Genomic DNA, 21,161 nt, shown 5'->3' with positions numbered 1-21,161 from the left:
AGAAAATACGCGTGGAGGACAAATAGGGACTTCCTGAACAATTTTCTAAAGAAATATTTTCTAGCTTTTTGACCTCTAGGTAAGTTGTTTTGGGGGAGACTTGTTTTTAAGCCTATCTGGCATTTTTCGTTTTTCTGTTACTAGAAGAACGGCCTCATTCTTCTCACAGACCTTTACTGAATCTTAATCACATTTTTCTTTTTTGTTTCGTTTACCCTAAGGAAAACAATCTCGCCCAAAGGCAGATAGATATAGTCCCACAACGGGCTCAAAATTACGTCCACTGTAAGGGAAAATCCCAGAATTTCGAATTCGTGGCTAGGCACGCCCTTTAGAAAACCTGAGGCGATTTGGGTTTTTTTTTCTTCCCCGGACTAGAAGTGGGCGCGGAAGGCGACGAGGAGACGTTCGTCCCCAGACCGAGCCAAAGCGCGGGAAATGCTTGGCTCCGCCCACCTCTTCCCTCAGGCCCCCATTACAAGAGGCCGAGGCGGAGGTTTTCGGGGTGAAGCGGCCGGCCGGAACTCAGAGGCGGCTGAGGCGGCTGAGGCGGCTGAGGCGGCTGAGGCGGCTGAGGCGGCTGAGGCGGCTGAGGCGCGAAAAGGCCAAGCGCGCTCCCTCCGAACTAGTCTGAGGGAGGACGGCAGGTCCAGGAAGACGAGGAAAAAAAAAACCAAACCATTAGGCCACAGGAACAAAAAGCTGCGTGGCTCAGTGGGAAGAGCACGGGCTTTGGAGTCGGAGGTCATGGGTTCACGTCCCGACTCCGCCAATTGTAAGCTATGTGACTTTAGGTAAGTCACTTCACTGTGCCTCAGTTCCCCCACTCACTGACCGTGAGCCCCCCCGGGACAACCTGCTCACCTTGTAACCTCCCCAGCGCTTAGAACAGTGCTTTGCACATAGTAGGCACTTCCTAAATGCCATTAAAAAAACAAACCTGAAAGATAGTCAGCACCAACTCTCCTTACCCTCAACTTAATCGGTTTGACTCGTTTGGCTTTTCAATGATTCGAAGTGACTTTAAGGAATTCTGCGGCTCTAAAACGGTATTCAAAGTGATTCCCTCACAGTGCCCCTCTGACCTTGAGGGTGTGGGGGTGTGGGTGTGGGTGTGGGGGGGTTGTTTCGTCCATAAGTGTGAATAACCACCTCAAGAAGGACGAACTGCCACGGCTGCCCCACCCGATTTTAGGAAAAAAAATGACGTAGAAATAGGGAACTCTTAGGAAGCAAGACCCGATTTTTTCGGAAGGGACGAACCTACTGTAAGACCGGTTCTGAAGTGATGCCTGGCAGGTGCAGTTTGTTTCCCAAAGCCATTAAGTCCAACTATTCTTATGGGTCACCGGGATAGCTCTATCCTGAAGGGATTCATTTCAGAGAGAGCTGGGCCCGAGGAGAGGACGAGGGCTCGAGTCAGGTTGTGGACCCCGGGACTCTTTGAGGAGAAAAAGGGGAGGTGGCCGTCTCTAAAAGAAAAAAAAATCATTGCCTCAAGCCCTGGCCCGCGAGGAAGTTTTAATCGCCCATGAGCCATATCTTCATTTGAAAAGTGTATTTCTAGCCCCTGGGAATTTCGCCGCACCCCAGGAATGGGAAATCAAAGTTGGTAAAACGGAACTTTAGTGTCAATTTCCTTACTTCCTATGTACTTAGAAAGCAAAGACAATGTCTTATTCAGTGGCTCCCCGGCGTTTGATGCCTCTCACTCCCTCCTGCCTCCTGGCATCGGGATCCTTGTCCCTGTGATGCTTTGTACCATATAAAGAGAGAGTCAATAATTGACTTACATATCTTGTAGTGGTATGAATTAATAATGGTTTTGGAAAAGGAATTCCTGCTGTTGCCCAGGAAAGCCCTGATGTCAGTTTGTGTTCAAACCAAGGTTTGGCCTCCTTTCAGAAATTGGAAGTGCCCCCCTCCACCCAAGGCTACAGTGGATGAGGAGAAGCAGCAGAAGAGAGAGGAGGGAGACTTGAACGTTCTGCCCACCCCTGCACCAACAAAACCGGAGCCTAAAGCGAGCCAAACGGGGAGATCAGGGTGGCAGCGGTGACAAGTAAAATGGTAGGAGAAATTCTTCATTTTGGAGGGGAATTGTTATACGAAGCCTCTCAGGGAGACTGAAGGCACATCCTGGGTGGGAGGGATTGACTGTCCACTTGGGTATCCAGGAAATTTGAATGACTTGAGGACCTAAAGTAACCTTTAGGTTTCTTATTTTCTGGGAGAACAAATGAAGAAAGAATTAAGGTGAATACCTGCAAGGCATCCAAAACGAAGGCCAGAAGCCACTGTATTATTTCTCATACTCTGCTATCGAGTTGCCTTTTAGCTACCTCCTGGAGGGACTTAGTCCCGAGAGCTGCACCAGTGAGGAAGAGGACAAGGGAGAAGTGCCTGGGGATCAAGCCAACATGTGGAGACCAGGATGCCCTGAGAGAACTTGGGAGTCTACCGGTCCATCTGAAGAACAATAAGTATCTAATCTTACATGAACCAAAACAAACTTTCAGACATATACTCCTCATATCAAATGATTTGAACTCTGATAAATCTCTCTCACAGTTTTCTGTTCTAGAGGAAAAAGACGTTAGGACTTTTCCCTCACAGAATATTTTCCCAATCCATTTTCAGGGGCAAGAGCTCGGGTTAGGATGGTCCTTTTCTTCCTAAAATTCAATCGGGGTATAGAGGGGAGGTCCAGGGAGCCCTTAATTAGGAAGAAATAATAAGGGAAACAGAAGAGAGATTAAATACCTAGTACCGTGAGAGTATTTAAAAGTCAATTAAAAAGCCCGAGCCTTACTGTAAATTTCCAAGGAAAATTTACCTCGGGTCTCCTTAAAACGAATGACTAAAATGTCTTAAGACAAGGCTCCCTGATTTACCGCAGTTCACTCTCCTGACTACTGAGATTGGGTTTATATTCCATGTGAGGCTTGGATTAGTTGAAGTAGAGAGGAAAAAATTCATGTACGTCTACTAATGGTGTGATTCTGCATGAAATCTGGAAAAGGGTTCGTGCCGTACCTTATGAAAACGTTGGTATAGTCCGTGCTGAAACCCAGGTTGATATATTTCAGAGACTTCACCTGCCTCCTTCCGGGAGCGCCCCATCCAGCGAGCATCCTCACCACTGGCAGAGCTGCAGCTCGGACGTCAGCAGAAACCAACCAACTGGAGGGTGAGGAGGGTTCGATGAAAAGGTGCTGGAGATCATAAACCGCGAGGTTAATATCTCTGCCTTTTCTAATGTGATTAGACTTACGGCTTGCTTTATGAACGCTAACTGACAGTCACACTATAGACCCACCCAGAAAATTGAAGGGAAAAGGCAGTCCAGTTTCACAGAATTTTATGTCATATGATCTGTTTAAGAATGTCTGACTAGTTGAGTATTTTGTTCTTAAGGTTTTGAATCTGCACAGATTTGGGGGGCTGCTACTCTGGACTGGATCTTGCCTGTTGGTGGCCGGCAAAGGTAGGAACAGAGGTAAGTGCAAACTGTGCTGAAAGGGCAAAATCTACTAATTCTCTGGAAGGATTGGTTCAAGGGATATCCTCAGGGTGGCCCTGGGAGCTGGCAAATGTTTCCTAGATGAACCTCAGTGGATTTACACGTGTCTAAGCTTTTTGACCTAAAATCTGCTAGTAGGATTTATGTTGCCCATATACAGTAAGGAGAGAAGGAGTTTTCCTAGATCCGAGGAAAAAAAACGAGGTGAAGGTACAGCGGTCCAAGAAGGAGAATTCACACGATGGTGTCAGCCTTCGGAGGCACGGCCACTGTCCCTGCGCCCCAGTCTTGCAGGGGGGGCAAGCAGGGGCAGCCTGGTGAGGAGGGAACCGGGGGAGGAGGGAAGTGAGGAACCACGCCTGAGGAGGTGGGGAAGGAAGGCCTAAGCCCAGTGCAGCACTGCCACTAGGTGCCCCCTGATCCTCAGTGGGTGGGCCCACTGCAGGGGGGACAGTTGCAGTGCAGGGGAGGGAGCGGCAGGGAAGAGGGTGGTGCTGGGGACCACTTCTCTATCTTTTCCCCCTCTTTGCTTCCCCTCCTTTTTCCCCAGTCACTTCCATTTCTCCTCCTTCCCTTCCTTCCCTAGAATAAAAGTAAAAAATGTTTCCACGGCACCCTGACATTCGAGGACCACAGCCCATTCGAGGACCACAGCCCACCAGCCAAGCCAGCTGCGGCTTCTTCCTGGACTCTCAACGACCCGAGGGAGGCCATCTTGCAGCCCTCCTCACAGCACCGTAAGGACCACAGCCCACCAGCCAAGCCAGCAACAACTCCATCCTGGACTCTCAGTGGCCAAACTTTAGAAACATATATTCTGATACCAAGCGATTTGAACTCTGATAAATCTCTCACACAGTTTTCTGTTCAAGATGTAAGAGAGGCAAGGATTTTTCCTCTCAGAATATTTTCCCAATCCATTATCAGGGGAAAGAACTCGGGTTAGGATGTTCCTTTTCCTCACTAAAACTCAATCGGGGTAGAGATAGGAGGTTTGGGGAGCCTTTACTTGGGAAGAAATATAAGGAAAATAGAAGACAGAGTTTAAATACCTAGTACTGTAAGGGTATTTTAAAGTAGATTAAAAAACTGAATGTTACGGTAAATTTCTGAGGGAAATTTACTTCATGTCTCCTTAAAAAGAATGACTAAAATGTCTTAAGACACGGCTCCCTGATTTAGAGCAGTTCACTCTCCTGACTATTGGGATTGGGTTTACATTCCATGTGAGGCTTGGATTAGTTGAAGCAGAGAGAAAAAATTCTTGTCCATCCTCTGGGTGGACGGAAATCTGGAAAAGGATTCCCGCTGTACCTTATGAAAATGTTGGTGTCGTCTGTGCTGAAACCCAGGTTGCTATATTTCAGAGACTTCACTGCCTCCTTCCGGGAGCGCCCCATCCAGCAAGCATCCTCAGCACTGGAAGAGCTGCAGTCTCGGACGTCCGCAGAAGCCGACCAACTGGAGGGTGAGGAGGGTTCGATGGAAAGATGCTGGTAGCGGCAAAGGTATCTGAAACAAGGAGGGAAGGATTTGGGGCTGGGGTGAGTGAGTGGTAGAGCTATCTCCAGGCCTGCCAAAGGGAAGAGTAATCTCAGCCATTGTCAGAAGTGGGGTCGATGCTTACAGTCCCACGGCGCAGGGTGGCATCCTTGCCCGGGTAACAGCGCTTTATCCCTGGGCATGACAATCCATAAAAAAAAAAAGGCCAGAGAGTCATGCATGTTCCACACGTTCAGGGCCGTATGAGATTCACTGAATCATCTTTAGGGATATCTGACTACAAAGGATGCCAGGTGAATTGGTGTATCGCACCGCCTTTACAGATAATACTAATGAAGTAGATTTTCTTTTTCCAACACAGGTCGGCAGGCTGAATTTCAAAACCTCCAATTGGCTCGGCTGCTCCAAGGGATATTGGAAGAATGAAGAGTGCAGTGAGAGGAAGAACCTCTTCTGCAGGTCTCAGCTAGCACCACTCAAGTAAGGCTCCATAGAATGCTCATCTCTAATAGAATAGAGGATGAAGGAAAATCAGGTGACTTGGGATTGGAGGAAAAAATCCAGCTACTAGTTAAGGATGAAACGGTGCTGGAGCCAAGGCTCAGTCTCGAGCCTCTTGTCCAGGATTTTAGGGGTTGGAGGAAGGTTAAAGAAAATCTGGGAGGAGGAGGGATTTTGCATCTCGCCAAATTTTGGAAAAAAGCCTAGGTTCATGTTAGACAGCCTCTCTTCCAATGATCTCCTACCTTGGGTCTTGAAGGCCCAGAGGCGCGGAAGAAGAAAGTAGCTTCATATCAAAAATCTCTTGTTTGACCCATCATCTCCCATCCTGGCTACTCTGGTCCTTTCTGGTGAGTGGTAGGGAGGGGGGAACCCCAAGGAAACTGCCGGGAAAAATGGGAGATTCTCGTCTTGCAGAATCTGGTGAAAAGCATGGTCCCAGCCGTCCAAGAAATCCCCAGTTGGCCTTTATGGCTGCACTTCTGGACCAAGAGGTTATCCCCCGACAATTTGGGATGTCTCTATTGTGAGCCTTCTAGTTTCAGAGGGGTTAGAGCTGCTGCAGTTTGACCATGTAGGCTCATTTTCCATGTGAATCAAGGAAGTACCTTTCAAAATTCTATAGTGTTTTGTCAGGCTTACAAATTCCAACCTGTATGATGAAAGCACAACAGAGAGAAGACTGCTTGTCTTTCTCCTGAATCCTGGTTGACCAACTCCATGTTTAATGGAATGTTATTTTTCTCTCATTCAGCTGATACAAAACAACGAAAACATCTATGTAGTCCAGCACAGCAACATTTTAAAAAGTGAATAAAATAGCTGAAGTAAAAAGTAAATGTAGTTAAATGTAGGACAATCAAATACAATAACATAGTTTCAAATAAAAGTTAATATAAAAACCACTGACAAAATAGTTGACATCTAAATATATACGACACTCATTCCATTGAACCATAGACGTGTGCGGATATTTTAGGATTAAAAAATAACCCATGCAATTGGAGACCAAAAACCAAAAGGTTATATCCCCTGCCTTTTCTAACATGATTGGACAAACGGTTTTACAAACGCAAACTGCCTAACACTACAGACCCACCCAAAATATTCAAGGGAAAAATTCAGTCCCTATTTCAAAGCAGTTTTTATTTCAGTGATTGCTTAGGAATGTCTGACTAGTTTGAGTCTTTTGTTCTATAAGGTTTTGAATCTGCACAGATTTGTGGGTCTGCTAATCTGACTGGATCTTGCCTTTCTGTGGTAAGCATTAGTAGGAACAGAGGTAAGTGCCAACTGAGCTGGTGAGGAGAAATCTACTAATTCCCCCAAAGGATTTGTTGAAGGGATAGCCTCAGGGTGGCCCTGGGAGCTGGCAAGTGTTGCCCAAATGAATGTCAGTGCATTTACACCTGCCTTAGCTTTTCCACCTTCAAAATCTGCCCGTTAGATTTTTGTTCCCATATACAGTGATGAGAGATAGGTTTCCAAGATCTGAGGAAAAAGTGAGGTGAAGGTGCATCGGTCCAAGAAACAGAGATCACACGATCGTGTCTGCCCGTCGGAGGCATGGCCACTGTTCCTGCAGCCCCGTCTTGCAGCAGGGGGAAGCAGGGGCAGCCTGGTGAGAGGGAAGCGGGGGAGGAGGGAGGTGAGGAACCAGGCCTGAGGAGGTGGGACGGAGGGGCCTAAGGCCACTGCAGCACTGCCACTAAGTGCCCCCCCTGATCCTCAGTGGGTGGCCCACTGCAGGGGGGACAGTGGCAGTGCAGGGAGGGAGCGGCAGGAAGAGGTGTTGCTGGGGACCACTTTCTCTATCTTTTCCCATCTTTGCCTTCCCACTCCTTTATCACCAGCCACTTCCATTTGCTCCTCTTTCCCTTCCTTCCCTACATTAAAAGCAAAAAATGTTTCCCACAGCACACTGACATTCGAGGACCACAGCCCATTCGAGGACCACAGCTCACCAGCCAAGCCAGCAGCAGCTTCTTCCTGGACTCTCAAACGGGCCCGAGGGAAGCCATCCTGCAGCCCTCCTCAGAGCACCCTAAGGACCACAGCCCACCAGCCAAGCCAGCGCCAAGTCCATCCTGGACTCTCAGTGGCTAAACTTTAGAAACATCTACTTCTGATAATCAAATGATTTGAACACTGATACAACTCTTCTCTTCTCACAATTTTCTATTCGATATAGAAAGCGATACGTCGGATTTTTCCCACACGGAAATATTTTCCTCAATCCATTTTCAGGGGAAAGAACTCTGGTTTAGGATGTTCCTTTTCCCTCCCTCAAATTCAATCAGGGTGAGATAGGAGGTCCCGGGGAGCCTTTTAATTAGGAAATAATAAGGAAAATAGAAGACAGAGTTTAAATACCTAGTAGTGTAAGGGTAATTTTAAAGTAGATTTAAAAAACTGAACGTTACTGTAAATTTCCGAGGGAAATTTACCTCATGTCTCCTTTAAAAGAATGAATAAAATGTCTGAAGACAAGGCTCCCTGATTTAGGAAGCAGTTCACTCTCCTGACTATTGCGGATTGGGTTTTATATTCCACGTGAGGCTTTGGAATTAGTTGAAGCTGAGAGAAAAAATCTTGTCCATCTACTAACTTTGTGATTCGGAATGAAATCTGGAAAAGGATTCCTGCTGTACCTTATGAAAACGTTGGTATAGTCCGTGCTGAAAACCAGTTTGTGATATTTCAGAGACTTCACCCGCCCTCCTTACGGGAATGCCCCATCCAGCAAGCATCCTCACCACTGGCACATCTGCGGTCTCAGACGTCAGCAGAAGCCGACCAACTGGAGGGTGAGGAGGGATAGGTGAAAAGATGCTGGTAGCAGCAAAGGTATCTGAAACAAGGGAGGGAAGGATTTGGGGCTGCGGCGAGTGAGTGGTAGAGCTATCCTCCAGGCCTTGCCAAAGGGAGAGTAATCTCAGCCATTGTCAGAAGTGGGGGTAGAGTGCTCAAAATCACATGGCTCAGGGAGGTGGAATCCTGCCCGGGCAACAACGCTTTATCCCTGGGCATGAGAATCCCATAAAAACTGAAGGCCAGAGAGTCATGCATGCCTCCAAACACACGGCTTCAGGGCCGTGAGAGATTCACTGAATCCTCTTTAGGGATTATTTGACCAATGATGCCAGGCAAATTGTGTATCGCTGCACATTTACAGATAACACTAATGAAGAGATTTTCTTTTTCCCAACAAGGTCGCAGGCTGCATTTCAAAACCTCCAATTGGGCTCGGCTTCTCCAAGAATATTGGAAGCAATGAAGAGTGCAGTGAGAGAAGACCTTCAGTCCGGAATTGGCTCGGCTTCCCCAAGAATATTGGAAGCATGAAGAGTGCAATGAGAGAAGACCTTCACTCCGGGCTCAAGCGGCAAGATGGATAAAGGGAAAACTCTTTTAGGCCCCTAAACGAATCCCCAGTGCTGTTAGCCTAGGTGTTTATGGCTGGGAAGATGGAGGAGGAAAAAAAAAATTTTCTTGATGCACACAGTCTCCTGCTTTCATTATCTACCTACGGTCTTCAGGCCTGAAAAGATCCTATGGGTTTAAAAAAGGAGAATTTTGCCTTTAAGCAGAAACTCTGCTACTTACTGGTCTGACCTGAGGACTTAAAGGACTTTAAAGAAAATATCTGAGGAGGAAAAGGAGAGATCTCGCTCTATGTCGAGGCCTCTCCTATGCATTAGCCCACCTCAGCTCTCGATGGCCGTTCATTGAAGAACAAAATGGGTGTCTTGAGGTGCCAGAGGAGAATATGCTTCATGCCAAAATTCTCTCGATTTCATTTCCCTACTGAAGGTCTTCATGGCCTACCAAGAGAAGGTCTTCAAGGCCTTTTTGGGTGAAAGGGAGAAATTTGCTTCATGCAAAGAATCTCCGGGTTCACTTTATCTATCAATGTCTTCTATGGCCTAAGAGAGAATATTTGCCATGCCTAAGGAGAAATTTGCCTCAAGAAATACATCTCATTTTTCTTTCTCTATCTAAGGTCTTCAAGGCCACAAAAAGGCCTTTTGAGATGAAACATGAGGAAATTTGCTTTATACAAGAAATCTCTTGCTTAACTGTTCTCTACCTAAAGTCTCCAGGGCATGAAAAGGCAATACATTTTGGTTAAAAGAAGGAGAATTTTTGCTTCATGCAAAAACCTCTCCTGCTTATTGAACCACCTGAGGTCTCTAAGGCCTCAAAAGTGAATACTTGAGTGGCGAAAGGAGAAATGGGCTTCTTGCAGATCCTGTTCATTACTCCACCCTCAGGCCTTCTAATTGAGGAAATGAAAACGAATAGTTGAGGGAAATCTTGCTTCAATGCAAAAATCTCCAGCTTTGTTTCTCTCCCCAAGGGTCTTCAAGGGCATGAAAAGAGTATATTTTAGGTACAAAAGGAGAAAATGGCTTCATGTAAAAATGGGCCAGAAAGAGTAATATATAGGATCAAAAAAAGGAACTATTTTCCTTAGAAAAACTTCACCCTCATCATATTTTCTCCCTAAGGTCTTCAAGACCTGAAGAGAAAGTGTATGAACCGGGAAAAAGAAGCCATCTTGCTTCATGCAGAAACATCTCCTGTGAATTACTCCACCTGTGGCCTTCAAGGCCTTTTAATTGACAATGAATTAGAGAACCTTGGTGGTTGGTGAAAGGCCAAAAATTTGCTTCATGCAAACAAAACCTGCTTTTCCTTTCTGTACACCTAAGGTCTTCAGGGCCTATGAAAGAGGAATATTTGAGGTGAAAAAGGAGAAATGTGCTTCATGCAGAAAACATCTCCTGTTCATTCCTCCACTGGAGGCCTTCCAAGGCCTCTTGAAAAGATAATGAATAGAGAATCTTGGTGGTGAAAAGGAGAAACTTGCTTCATGCAAAGAAGTCTGATTTTCTTTCTCTACTGAGGTCTTCAGGGCCCTGAGAACGAGAATATCTGAGGTGAGAAAGGAGAAGTTTGCTTCACGCAAAAAACATCTCCTGTTCATTACCTCTAGTTCAGGCCTCTCAGGGCCTTATAATGGAGAATCTTTCAGGTGAAAAAAAGTGAGAAATTTGCCTTCATGCAATCTTCTGTTTTTGTATCTCTCTGCCAAAAAAGGTCTTCAAGGCCTGAAAAGAGACTGTTTGTGTTGAACAAGGAGTTTTCCTTGGTTGAATCTCCTGCTTTGGTTTCTCCACCTAAGGTCTTCAGGGCCTTAGAAGAGGCCATTTACCAGTGGAAAAAAGGGCTAATTTGCTTCATGCAGATATACCTCCTGTGCATTACTTCACCTCAGGCCATCAAGGCCTTTGAATGAGAACGGATAGAGACTATCTGAGGTGCGAGAGGAGGAATTTGCTTCATGCAAAACACTCCCCAGCTTCTCCTTCTCTGTGCAAGGTCTTCAAGGCCTCCAAAGAGAATATCTGAGGGGGAAAAGGAGAAACTTTGCTTCATGCAACTATTTTCTGCTTTCTGTGTCCTTTCTAAGGTGTTCAAGCACTTAAAAGAGAACATTTGTGGTGGAGATGGAGAAATTTGCTTTATGCAAGAGTCTCCAGGTTTTAGTCCTCTAAGGCCTTCATGCAAAAACTCTCCTGTCATTGTATCCACCTAAGATCTACAAGACCTGAAGGGAAAATATATGAGCTGAGAAAAGAAGAAATTTTCTTCATACACAAATGTCTCCTAAACATAAGCCCTATACCCTGCAGCCTTCAAGGCCTTTTAATTGTGAAAAGCCCCGAGGAATATTTGAGGTGGAAAGGAGAAAATTCTGTTTCGTGCAAGAGAATCTGCTGTTCTGATTTCTCTCCCCTAAGGTCTCTAAGGCCTTCAGGAGAAAGATCTGAGATGAAAAGGGAGAAATGTGCTTTATGCAAAGTATCTCCTACTTTAATTTATCCTTGACAAGCCTTCAAGGCCTTTAAGTTGAGGGTAAGTCGAGACGATTTAAAGTGAAAAAGGTTAAATTTCCAACCGAGCAAAAACACTCGGGTTTTATTTTCACTACCTCAAGGTCTACACTTCCTGGCAAAGAGAAGCCTCCTGAAGTGAAAAAGGAGAAATTTGCTTCATGCAAAAGTTCTCCAGTTAATCTGTCTACCCTAAGGTCTTCAAGACCTGAAAGCAAATAGATGAGTTGGAAAAGGAGCAATTTGCTTTATGCAAAATTCTCCGGCTTTTCGCTTAGCTAAGGACTTCAGTGCCCGAAAAGAGAATACTTGGAGGTAGAAAAGGAGACATTTGCTCTCATGCAAAAAATTGCCTAGGCTTGATTTTCTCTAACTCTAAGCTCTGTAAAATCTGCCTAGACAATATATGAGGTTGGAAAAGGCATAATTTACTTCATGCAAAAAGTTCTCCTATGTATTGCTCTACCCATGGCCTCTAAGGCCTGCAATGAGAATATTTAAGGGAGTTAAAGGAGACATGACCCACATGCAAATTTCCTTCCTTTCTTTTAAGCTCATCCTTAAAGGCCTTGTGCTTTTCGATAGAGAAAATGTAATATACTTGGGGTGAAAAGGAGAAATTTTCTTCCTGCACAGTCACACCCCCTTTATTTTGCCACCAAAGGCTTTGCCTTCCAAGGCCCCTTTTTGTTAGGAGAGACAAGAAAATATCGGGGATGAAAGAAAATGGTAAACCTTGCTTCATGCGAACAAACCTCTCTGCTTAGTGCATCACCTCAGGACTTCAAGGTCCCTGTAATTTAGAGTTGAGTTGAAAAAGGAAGCATGTGCTTTATGTCAGTAAGTCAGCTATCTTATTTCTCCCACCTTAGGTCTTCAAGGCCTTTCAGTTGATAGTGGAGATAGCCTACTGGAGTGGAGAAAAGAGAGAATAGCTTCATAAATAGTCTAACTTGCTCCATGCAAAAATCTACCTCTGCATCTCCTAAGGCCCCAGCCCAGGTCTTTAGGGCTTGGGCTGTTGGGGAAAGAGAGAGAGAGAGAGATTAGAGGTAGAAATGGGGTGAAGAGCTTCATGCTAATTCCCCCTAAGAATCCCTGAAAGAGTTTTCACTCTTATCCTTCCACTCTGCCTGCTCTGCCATCTCCACCTGAGACAAAGTCATCGAACCACTCTGTGCTGCTTAAGCAGGTAAGAAATTGGAAGGCAAATGGGAGAGGGCCAGATTTGTGGTTCTTTGGAATGCTAGTTAAGGATGCTTTTGAGACCCAATCACTCCCTGGGTGTGACGATGCGTAAAAAAATTTCTATTAAGATATGCCTTAGCATTTTCCAAATCACCAAACATTTGTTTCAATGTTTTGCTAGTTGAAATATCATTCAGACCTATGTCAGAAGGTTAGAGTGTCCAGTCAACATTTCTCTTGGCTTCCAGTGGAGGTGGGCTACATTTCATGTCTAGGGAATCTCCCCGTCAGCGTGTCCTAGAGCGCAAATGAGGTGGTTTTTAGTTGGGATCAATTGATTAGTTTACTTTGTGCTCCGGAATCAATGACTTGGCCATCATCCTTTCCTGGATTGAGCCTGGTGTTTTGTAGCCTCCTCTGAGACCAGATTTTCACATAGTCACTTTCCTGCCTTTTCTCTAGATCCTGCCTCCCAAGAGCTGCACTCGTTTAGTGTGGAAATAGTGGAGAAAGAAAGAGGTAAGCAGCCCTGGCAGAGTATCTGGGTAATCATGAAAGCGAGTGATATGCGGATTAACAGTTGGGATTCTGCTTCTTCCGGTTGATTTCCCTTTCCTGTTTGGTGTGTATGGTGAAATATTGGGGCAAGAACCAAATCTGGCTGCTCTCCTCGCTGCCCAAACGTTAACCAAGGTTTACAAAGGAAAATGGGTTATCAAAGTGAAGCTAACTGTAACTCCTTAATGTATGTACTAGCCTTTCGTGGAGATACACGAATAACTCCTTGATGTATGTACTAGACTTTTGTGGAGATACATGAACAAGAATGGAACTGTATTTCTCCCTTCCTGCAGGGCCAGCCAGCACCACTCAAGAAAGGCTCCATAGGATGTTCAACTCTAGAGGAATAGAGGATGACGGACAATCAGATGACTGTTGGGTTTGGAGGGAAAAAAATCCAGCTACTAGTTAAGAGGAAACGGTGCTGGATCCAAGGCTCAGTCTCGAGCCTTCTGGTCCAGGATTTTGGGGGTGGGGGGCAGATTAAAGAAAATTTTGGGGGGAGGAGGAGGGATTTTGCATCATGCCAAATTGTTGAAAAACGTAGGTTCCTGTAAGACAGTTCATGTAAGACTCTGATGATCTCCTGCCTTGGGTCTTGAAGGCCCAGGGGTGAGGATGAAGAAAGTAACTACATGTCAAAAATCTCCTGTTTGACCCGTCATCTCCCATCCTGGCTATTCTGGTCTTTGTGGTGGGTGGTTGGGAGGGGGGAATCCCCAGAGAAACTCTGCTGGGCAAAATGGGAGATTCTCTTCTTGGAGAATCTCCGGCAAAACATGGTCCAAGAAATCCCCAGTTGGTCTTTATGGCTGCACTTCTGGACCAAGAGGTTATCCTCAGACAATTTGGGATGTGTCTCTTGTGAGCCTGCTAGTTTTCAGAGGGGTTAGAGCTGCTGCAATTTGACCCTGTAGGCTCATTTTCCATGTGAATCAATTATCCAGGTTTATCGGGAAATACCTTTTAAAATTCTATAGTGTTTTGTCAGGATTCCAATTTCAAACCTGTATGATGAAAGCATAACAGAGAGTACTCCTTGACTTTCTCTGAATCCTGGTTGACCAACTCTCTACTGTTCAATGGAGTGTTATTTTTCTGTCATTCAGCTGATACAAAACAACTAATAACATGTACTGCAGTCCATCACACACAACATTTAAAAAAGTCAATAAAATAGCTAAATAAATCATAAAAATAAATGTAGGACAATCAAATAGCTTTAAATAAAAATTAATATTAACATCAGTGACATATAAACTGACATATAAATATATACAACACTCATTCCATTGAACGTAGACGTCTGGGATATCTTAGGATTAAAAGAACCCCATCCATTTGGAGACCAAAAACCGCAAGGTTAATATCTGTGCCTTTTTCAACGTAATTAGACGAAAGGCTTTATGAACGCAAACTGACTGTAACACTATAGACCCACCGAAAAACTTCAAGGGGAAATTCAGCCTAATTTCAAAGCTATTTTACGTCATAGGATTTTTTGAAGAATGTCTGACTATTTGAGTGCTTTGTCCTTAAGGTTTTGAATCTGCGCAGACTTGGGGGGCTGCTTCTCTGGACTGGATCTTGCCTGTCTGTGGTAAGCACTAGTAGGAACAGAGGTAAGTGTGAACTGAGCTGGTGGGGAGAAATCTACTAAGTCCCCTGAAGGATTGGTTCAAGGGATATCCTCAGGGTGGCCCTGGGGGCTGGCAGATCGTTGCCTGGATGAATTTCAGTGCATTTACACGTGCCTTTAGCTTTTCCCACCTTAAAATCTGCCTGTAGGATTTTTGTTCCCCATATACAGCTAGGAGAGAATGAGGATCCGGGGGGATAAAACTGAGGTGAAAGTGCAGCGGTCCAAGAAAGAAGAATTCACCACGCTCCGAGTCAGCCCATAGGAGGCATTGGCCACTGTCCCTGACGGCCCGTCCTCTTGAAGCGGGGGGGAAGCAGGGACAGCCTGGTGAGAGGGAACTGGGGGAGGAGCGGAGGTGACGGAACCAGGCCTGAGGAGGTGGACGGAGGGCCTAAGGCCCAACTGCAGCACTGCCACTAGGTGCCCCCCTGATTATCAGTGGGTGCCACCGCTGCAGGGGGGGCCAGTGGCAGTGCAGGGGAGGGAGCTGAGCAGGGAAGAGGGTGTTGTGGCTGGGGGACCACTTCTCTATTCTCTATCTTTTTTCCCCAGTCCATCACACCAACATTTAAAAGTCAATAAAATAGGTATAAATAAAATAAAAAATAAACGTATAAATAAACTGACTGTAACACTATAGACCCACCCAAAAACTTCCAGGGAAAATTCAGTCTAATTTCAAAGCTATTTTACGTCATACGATTTGTTGAAGAATGTCTGACTATTCGAGTGTTTTGTCCTTAAGGTTTGAATCTGTGCAGACTTGGGGGGCTGCTACTCTGGACTGGATCTTCCCTGTCTGTGGTAAGCAGTAGTAGGTACAGAGGTAAGTGCGAACTGAGCTGGTGGGGAGAAATCTACTAAGTCCCCTGAAGGATTGGTTCAAGGGATATCCTCAGGGTGGCCCTGGGGGCTGGCAAGCGTTGCCTAGATGAATGTCAGTGCATTTACACGTGCCTTAGCTTTTCTACCTTAAAATCTCTGGTAGGATTTTTGTTCCCCATATACGGCAAGGTGAGAATGAGTTTTCCTAGATCCGGGGAAAAAAGTGAGGTGAAAGTGCAGCGGTCCAAGAAGGAGAATTCACACGATCGTGTCAGCCATAGGAGGCCTGGCCACTGTCCCTGCAGCCCCGTCTTGCAGCGGGGGCAAGCAGGGACAGCCTGGTGAGAGGGAACCGGGGGAGGAGGGAGGTGAGGAACCAGGCCTGAGGAGGAGGGATGGAGGGCCTACACCCACTGCAGCACTGCCACTAGGTGCCCCCTGATCCTCAGTGGGTGGCCCACTGCAGGGGGGACAGTGGCAGTGCCGGGGAGGGAGCGGCAGGGAAGAGGGTGGTGCTGGGGCCCCTTCTCTGTCTTTTTCCTCTCCGTGCCTCCCTTCCTGTTTCCACAGCACCCTGACATTCGAGGACCACAGCCCATTCGAGGACCACAACCCACCAGCCAAGCCAGCAGCAGCTTCTTCCTGGACTCTCAATGGCCCGAGGGAAGCCATCCTGAAGCCCTCCTGGGAAGCCATCCTGAAGCCCTCCTCACAGCACCACAGACCACCAGCCAAGACAGTGCCAACTTCTTCCTCGACTCTCAATGGCCCAGGGGAAATAATCCTGAAGAACTCCTGCCTGCATCCTAAAGACCACAGCCATCCAGAACAGCCAGCTCCAACTTTTCCAGACTCTCATCAGCCCAAGGGAAACAATCCTGAAGCACTGCTGACTGCACCCTGCCCCAGATCCCTTAGGATGCCTTCTGGGGCTTGGACTTGTGTCTGACCCCACCACCCCATCCCCACTCTAGATCCACCATTCCCCCCTCCAGATATTCCAAGAAAACCTGTTCTTCCCCTCAAACCCCATGTTAATGAATTAAAGTTGTTAAAATTCCAGCTCACACCAGATGGTCTTCCTGTGTTTGTGGATCGGGTCTCTGTATGGTTCTTAGAGGTGGTGTCTTCACAGAATAATCATGACTGATGTTGATTAGCCCCCCTCACCGCACCCTAAGGACCACAGCCCACCAGCCAAGCCAGCGCCAACTTCTTCCTGGACTCTCAATGGCCCAAGGGAAGCCATCCTGAAGCTCTCCTCACAGCACCCTAAAGACCACAGCCCCTCCGGCCTAGCCAGCTCCAACTTCTCTGGACTCTCATCAGCCCGAGGGAAACAATCCTGAAGCACTACTGACTGCACCCAGTCCCAAATCCCTTAGGATGTCTTCTGGGGCTTGGACTTGTGTCTGAGCCCACCACTAGACCACCATTCCCCCCTTCCAGATATTCCAAGAAAACCTGTTCTTCCCCCAAACCCTACGTTAATGAATAAAAGTTGTTAAAATTCCACCTCACACCAAATGGTCTTCCTTTGTTTGTGGATTGGGTCTCTGTATGGTTCAAAGAGATGGTGTCTTCACAGAATAATCAAGACTGTTGTTCAGTGCTGACTAAAACTCCTCTTTGTAGAAAGGAAAGTGAAGGTGGCAGCCTTGCCTAAGGGCTTTATACTAAAACAGTTGGGTGGGAACTCCTCAGCCAGCTGAAAGTGTGATAGTGTGACAAAGGAGCGGTGTGGCTTAGTGGAAAGAGCCCGGGCTTGGGAATCAGAGGTCAAGGGTTCAAATCCCCACTCCCCTGCTTGTCAGCTATGTGACTTTGGGCAAGTCACTTAACTTCTCTGTGCCACAGTTACCTCATCTGTAAAATGGGGATTAAGATCGTGAGCCCCACATCGGACGACCGATCACCTTGTATCCTCCCCAGCCTTAGAACAGTGCTTGCACATAGTAAGCCTTAACAAATACCAAATTTCAAGCACTTAGTAGTGCTCTGCACACAGTAAGCGCTCAATAATAGGACTGAATGAACAGTTCTGTGGGGAAAGTGGAAGGGTGATCTATGGCACTAGATGCCCCTCTTTAGAAGTCTTTTTTGTCCCTCTGCTACACAGTGAGCTCTGAAAACTACGACTGATTAATCGAGAGAGGGCTCTTTCCTGAGATAGTAAACATCCCATCCTGCAGGGAGAATGATGGGAGCTGCCTGGTGAAGGGAAGAGCCAGACAACTGATGGTTAGAAGATCACTCTTCTACCATGTCTGCTTTGGTAAGAGGAAAGGACTGGAGAAGTGCCCCTCAGGCGGTCATTATACTGTAGAGTTGCAAAGATTTCCTTAAAAATATTTGTTAAGCCCTTACCCTTTGCCAAGCACTGTGCTAAGTGCTGGGGTAAATACAAGTTAATCAGGTTGGACACAGACCCTGTCCCACAGATGACACAGTCTTAATCCACATTTTGCACACGAGGTAATTGAGGCACAGAGCTCTTGGGTGATTTGCCCAAGGTCACACGGCAATCAATTCTAAATGACACTTTTGCCCAGACCCTTGTCTAGGATGAATACAACTTTTAGATTACTCTGGTGTATATTTAGTGCTCTCTTTCTGTCCTAGAATTGTTTATTTTCTTTCAGATGTCCTTTGCTTTGAAAATCCTAATTACTTTAAATGTTTTTACTTTTCATTCCAAGCTTCACAACCTCTTTGGCCTTTTCTCTCCCATTATTAACTCCCAATTCCCTTTTTTACGCAGTCATTTTTCAGGCACCGAGAATGACAGCCCTCTTTTTTTAGCAAGCGAGGCATAATATCCAGTGCTGGTTGCCACCAGGAGAAGGTAGTTTTCAAATTCTGCCTTATAAATCCATAATTTTACTTATTCTGTAGAGGAATCGGGAGAATGAGGCCCACGACCACCCTCTCAGGAGTGTTTCTTTCCGAAATAAACACTGGGCAACTCAGCTTTATGGGTTAAGTGGAAAATGACACCCTGCAGTGTCAGTTCCCAGGAAACAGCAACCATCCAACTCAGCATCTCCAAAAGGCAGTTCAACACATGGTTATTCAGTCCTCCGTTTTAAATAGTAAATACATTTATTATTTTAAGGGTGACCCCCTGAGATACGGGTTTCCATGTTCAGCATTTCCTCCTCATGTAACAATGTTGAAAGAACCCCCCTACATCCCAAAACTTCAGTGTTACCTGCACTGCAGAGTTTCATTTTTCGATTCATCGGAAACAAAAAAATCACCGTTGGGTTTTACTGTCCTTTTCTTTGGATTTATTCCCAGAGAAGGAGCAATTTATACCACTAAGATTTTTTCTGTTCATTTTTGAGAGGATTTGCAATAGAAATTGGACCAAACTATCCACGTTAGTTGTGGATAGGTAGTCTGGGCTGTGATGGGAATGAAGTTCACACGCTCCTTCTGTCAGAAATTCTCAATCTAGATCATATATTACTGGATTAAGATCAGGGCTTTAATCCCAGATGAAGAGAAGGTGCAATATTTATAAGCAATCTTGGAGTGCGGGAAGGGGACAACAAGGGAGTGAAAGGTTTAAGGAGAGTGGTCTTCCTTCTCCCCGCTAGGGAGTAAGCTCCCTGTGAGCAGGGTATGGGACTTATGTTTCCCCAAGATCTTACGTCAATCAGTGAAATTGCCCTGAGTAAAGGGTAAAGAAAGCAATGAGAAGCAGTGTGGGCCTCAATAGAAAAGAGCCTGGATATGGGAGTCAGGGGACCTGAGTTCTTAACCGAGTTCCAACCACTTGTCTGCTCTGTGACTTTGGGCAACTCACTTAACGTCTCTGTAATCTCAGTTCCCCTCATCTGTACATGAGGATAGGGGCTGTGAGCCCCCATGTGGCATTAGGGACTGTATCCCCCTGTTTATCTTCTATCTACCCAGTGCTTACTACAGATCTTGATACAGATCTTGACATGTTAGTAAGCACTTAACCAAAATACCATAATTATCCCTGTGCTTCCAGTACTCAGAGAGTCGTTCACGTCTACCTTGGGTAATCGGTTCTCTATGCCATTAGGCCATGTTGCTACCGTGTTGATATCCTCACAAAGATGACAACACTCAATTAATAAAATCAGTAGTATTTCTTGTCTACTTCTCTGCGCCAGAGAATCGCACTAAATATCCGTGAAGGTACCCATACGGTAAGTACACATAATAATTAGGATAATTATTGGCATATTAAGTTTAGCACCTTACTTTGTGTCAAGCCACTGTTCTAAGCACCCGAGGTTTGATATACGGTAATCAGGGTTGGGCATAGTCCCAGAGACTATGTGGACTTATAGTCCACACTTCTTCGCACATTACTCATGTAATTATCTTCCCCATGCTGCACATTACCTAAACACACAACCCCAAGCACAGTCCCCTAGCCCTTCCCACTTGCATCAACAGCAGCAGATCTCAGGAGTTACTCCTGGGCCTGGATGAGCGTACTTTACCATGGCAAAAAAATACTAATTGGTCTTTATTAATCAAGCCTTCTCTCTCGACTTTCAAGTATCCCCACCTTGAACTCTTGCTCCATTCAAAATTTACGGACCTATAGAATAACCATAAAAAATGAAATCCTTATTCCTATTGTGGAAACAATCATAGAACTTCTTATTTTTTAATTGAGCCCATGAAACTTATGTGACTACTGTATGACAGTATAACATTTCAGCATAAATGGAGTTTTTCCCATTCTGCTTTTAATGAAGAGAAAGAATTCACCATAAGGTTCCACCCCAAGGATTTCAGAAACCAGACTTAAGGGGAAACATGAAAACAGGTTTCCATTCTGTGATATTCTGGTGATTAAATATCAGAGAATTTGAGAAGCAGCGGGGCTCAGTGGAAAGAGAACAGGCCTTTGGAGTCAGAGGTCATGGGTTCAAATCCAGCTCCGCCAATTTTTAACTGTGTGGCCTTGGGCAAATCACTCATTCTTCTCTGTGCCCCAGTTAACCTCATCTGTAAAAAAGGGGATTATTACCTGTGAGCCCCCATGGAACAACCTGATCAACCCTGTAGACCTCCCCAGGCCTTAGAACAGTGCTTTGCACATACTAAGCGCTTACTAAATGCCACTAAAAATGAAAAATATCAGCGAACAGTCACTGATTACTACTGGACTGGATGTTCACCCTGGTGACAACTTGCTTTTCTCCTGGATAGCTTTCTGGTGCATGATCAAGGTTGGCTCTCAGTTCTAAGGTAACAACGATGGTGAGACTGGCATCCCTGAGGTCTCTAGCTTTGAGAGAGACTAATTGCACATTTTATTTCCCACAAACATAGTCGGTGCATCTTCATCTGGCCCCTGAACTCTGGGGGACATTGCTCCAACTCCACTGGTTCACTATGGGAAAGGGGACATCCTAATTATCAGTAGTTTAGGTGACCAAAAATGCCTCATAAACATATCCCTATACTCCTTCATTCATCTAATTCACTAATAGTAATAATGATAATTATGGTAGTTATGCACTTG

The 21,161-nt window shown here is 45.6% G+C and overlaps 1 long non-coding RNA gene across 1 annotated transcript; it reads left to right on the top strand.

Moving 5' to 3' along the window:
• Positions 1 to 12,369: 12,369 nt before the first annotated feature.
• Positions 12,370 to 13,644, top strand: LOC119920913. Its single transcript, XR_005448440.1, has 3 exons — positions 12,370 to 12,619; positions 13,078 to 13,134; positions 13,470 to 13,644. It is a non-coding gene; the product is annotated as an uncharacterized LOC119920913 (long non-coding RNA).
• Positions 13,645 to 21,161: the final 7,517 nt, after the last annotated feature.

The sequence above is a fragment of the Tachyglossus aculeatus genome, assembly GCF_015852505.1.
Source record: "Tachyglossus aculeatus isolate mTacAcu1 chromosome 12 unlocalized genomic scaffold, mTacAcu1.pri SUPER_6_unloc_1, whole genome shotgun sequence".
Taxonomy (NCBI): domain Eukaryota; kingdom Metazoa; phylum Chordata; class Mammalia; order Monotremata; family Tachyglossidae; genus Tachyglossus; species Tachyglossus aculeatus.
The sequence above is the reverse complement of the archived record's forward strand: the minus strand, read 5'-3'. Positions and strand labels throughout refer to the sequence as shown.